At 28.0% G+C, this 3655-nt stretch overlaps 1 pseudogene; it reads right to left on the reverse strand.

The window, feature by feature from the left end:
- LOC149496321 (uncharacterized) lies at positions 1-3655 on the reverse strand (annotated as a pseudogene).

The following is a 3655-nucleotide window of genomic DNA, read 5'->3' on the forward strand; positions in this document are numbered from 1 at the left end:
TTAAATCCGCTCCTGTATCAAATAATGCTATTGCATCTAAGATAAAATCATTTGCTATTTTAATGTTTATTTTTACTAAATATTTTCTTGAAGTAATTTCTTGCAATAGAAATAGAAAATTATGATTTATTTCTTCTTCTTCTAATTGGTTTATTTCGTCTTTTATGTCATCATCTGGTTCTTCAGAAGAAGAACTAGATATGATTTGAGATTCTAATATCTTTATTTTCTTAGCATTTTGTTGAGATTGTAATTTTAAGTCGTTTACTTCATGTTTTAGAGTTCTAATTTCTTTTTGTAATTCTTTAGTGGAGATTTCCATTTCTATTTTCTTATTTTTATTTAATATAGTAGTCAAATCATAAGTGTTAGTTTGTAGTTTAGGGGTTATTTCTTTTAATTCCTTTTCTTCTTCAAAATTGTTTATTAATTTTTTAAGGAGCTGTGTCTTAGTTTCAGTATCAGTTATAGTATTTACCACTTCTAAAAGTGTACTTTGATCTTTAGTAAGCATGTTTATGGTTTGCTCTGAAGAACTAGTTGTTGTTCCTAATTCATCAATTTGATTTTCGCTTTCTAGTATCTCTGATTCTGAGGTATCTGAATCAAGATACAGTTCATGAATTTTATTTAACACTTCTTCTTCTAGATTTAATGCATTTAATTTTTTATTAAATCGACAGAATTTTGACGTATGTCCTTTCTTACCACAATTATAACAAGTTAAATCTTTATAAGAAGTTTTATTTGGTGATTTATATGGTTGCTTTCTTTTATATTTCTTATGAGGTTTTGACTTTTCTCTTTGATAGTATTTATCGTGATTTGGTTTGGACTTGTATTGCCTTTTATAATACTTATTTTTATAGTATTTTTTAGGTTTAGTTGGTTCTGGACATTGGCCTCTACATTGCTGAGTAGATGTCATGCCATAATCAAACTGTTTACAAAATGATCCTAATTCTTGTTTAGTTTTATGCAACTCATATTTTAAAGTTCTTTGAAGCTTTAAGTCTTGACAAATTTGTAATCCTTCTTTTTGAATTATACTGATTAATTGTCCGTATGTTAATTTATTATAAGGTATTGGATTACCAAATTGTTGTTTTATATAATTTCTGACTTTTTCGCTCAAGAAAAAAGGTAGTCCTACTAAGAACTTCTCTCTCCAAAAGGCTTGATTGGAATCTTCCCTTAACATTAACCTAGTAAGGAAAGTAGTCTTATAATATTGGAAGTCACTTAATTTTTTACATTTTAGATTGCTTAATAATTCTGCATTTTTATCTTTTAAATGGGATGGATCTCCTATAAAATGTAATGAAATAGTGAGAATTAATGTTGACACTGCATCTTGAATAGTTTCACCATTTTCATCATATATTGGTTCTCCTTCACTATTTACCTGAATGGAATTTAATATTTCTAAATGTTGTTGGTCAGTTAGGTGATAATCCCACCAACCTTTTAATTGGCCTGTAAATCCTGCTATAATTATTTCTGCTATAGCCCTATCTGATATAATTGACTGAGTTTTATAAGCATTAGCTGCCATAGTCATTTGTTGGAATATACTTAATATATTATATTCAGATAACCCATCTATATTCCATTCATAAATTGTAGTAGCATTATATTTAAATTGAGATATGTGATTTGGTTTATCTATTAAGCCTAAATCTGGTGCTCTATTTACTATTTCTCTATGTGATATTGGGTTGATTTCAAATTGTTTTATATCTTCGGATTCAGGTTCACTGATTTCAGAGTGAGAATTTCCTTCTATTATATTTATATTTCTAGATGTTTGAGGGGTTTCAGGTGCTACTTGTTGCGTAGATTCTGAATGTAATTCGAGTTTACTTAGCTGATCTTTTAATGTGCCTAGAAATTTATTTTGTAATTCCTTTTGACTAGATAGAGAAAGTTGATATGGTTTAAAAATGTGAGATTTTATCTTTTCTTTACCTTTTACGTTGTCCTCTAAATTGGGTTTTTCTTCTAATAAGTTTTCTATTCGTTTTAATTGTGTATTTAAACAAATTAAACTTGCATTACTAAAATTATTTTGTTCTATTAGTTTTTTATCTGTATCAGTCTCTCTAGCTATTTTATATGGGGCACAGACAATTTCATTGTCTTGATATTTTAATTTACTAATTGTTTTAGGTGAAAAATCACTTTGTATAGTTCTATCATTTACAATCCATTCTGGTCGCTTATCTCTAATGGTGATTGGATTTAAACTTTTAGTGGAACCATTTTCTTTAGTTAATGCAAACCAATCAAAGAAGTTGATTTTAGTTTGAGTATTTAGTTTATAATTCAAATATTCATATTTTAAATCCTCAAAGGTATGAGTTTTTAGGATCCTATTTAATTTCATCAGATTTTTGGTTTTTGTAATTTCTTTTATTAGTCCTTTCTCAATATCGTCTTTACTAAGTACATTTAGTTCTCTATTTATCTCTTGTATATTTTCAGTGATAGCCGAAGCTGTTGGTGATCCAGGTGATGAGTTTGCTAAATTTGATTGCTGGTTTACATAGTTTTCTATTGGATTATAAACTGCTTGCGGAATTGAGGAGCTATAATCAACACCTTTCATTTTAAGAGATGGACCTAAACTTGGAATATCTGAAGTAGAGTACCTAGGTTTGACTAGTGTTTGAATAATAGGTTTAGGTTCAGTATCTTTATATTTTGCATAAATGACTGAAGGTATATTTGAAGAGGGTTTTTCCATATCATCTGTTATGACAGAAGATGATGACCCTGTATATCTTGAACTTTGACTTCTATTAAATTTTAATGTTACTTTACCATCTTCATATTGCTCAATTTTTTGTAGATTTATATTTGGTTTTACTTTATCTGGAATTGGAGGGGGTACTATTCCTTCTAAGATCCATTCTTCTGGTAATGTGATGTCTTTCCATTGAATGGTTTTAGGTATTACTGTATTAGTTTTAGTTAAATCTGTCTGTAGGAATCTTGTTTCTCCTACTTTAGGTTGTAACTTATATTTAGTACCAAATGCGGAATTCATTGCTTTATAATGAATCTTATATATCAATGCTATAGGAATTGATCCTTGTTTCATTTTATAATTATGGGTTTTAATTTCTAAGACCATACTTTCTAAAATGTTTATATCATTTAATGAGATAGTTATATCTGGGTATACTTCAAAGGATATGGGTCCTTCACTTAAACTAGTTTCAACTGATCCTAACAAAGAATCTTGAAAATTCAAAAATCTAGCATCTCTTACCACTGCTAATATACTTGTGTTTAATCCTTCTCTAGTTAAAGGTTTTATACCTACTTGGATTAATCCTATATGAATATACTTACATTTTTTAGTTTTATGTTGTTGTAATGTTTTAGAAGAGAGAAGAGTAATTCTTTCAAATGGTTTACTTAATTGAAAATCTCGTTCTTCTGTTTTTATGACATAATCAGTTTTCCATAAATTAAATTTAGAAACTTTATAGATTTGTTCTTTATCTACCTTAGGTATTTCCCATTCATCAATTGCTTTACTAAAATCTTGTAAAATTAATTCATTTCTATTAATTACTCTCTTTATTTCTTAAGAGTCAGAATCATCCGATTGAACACTACTAACAGATCTACACAATAAAGGATCCAT

Source organism: Jatropha curcas, chromosome 5 (assembly GCF_041381405.1).
Source record: "Jatropha curcas cultivar XTBG-Jc1 chromosome 5, XTBG_Jcur_1.0, whole genome shotgun sequence".
Classification (NCBI taxonomy): Eukaryota; Viridiplantae; Streptophyta; class Magnoliopsida; order Malpighiales; family Euphorbiaceae; genus Jatropha; species Jatropha curcas.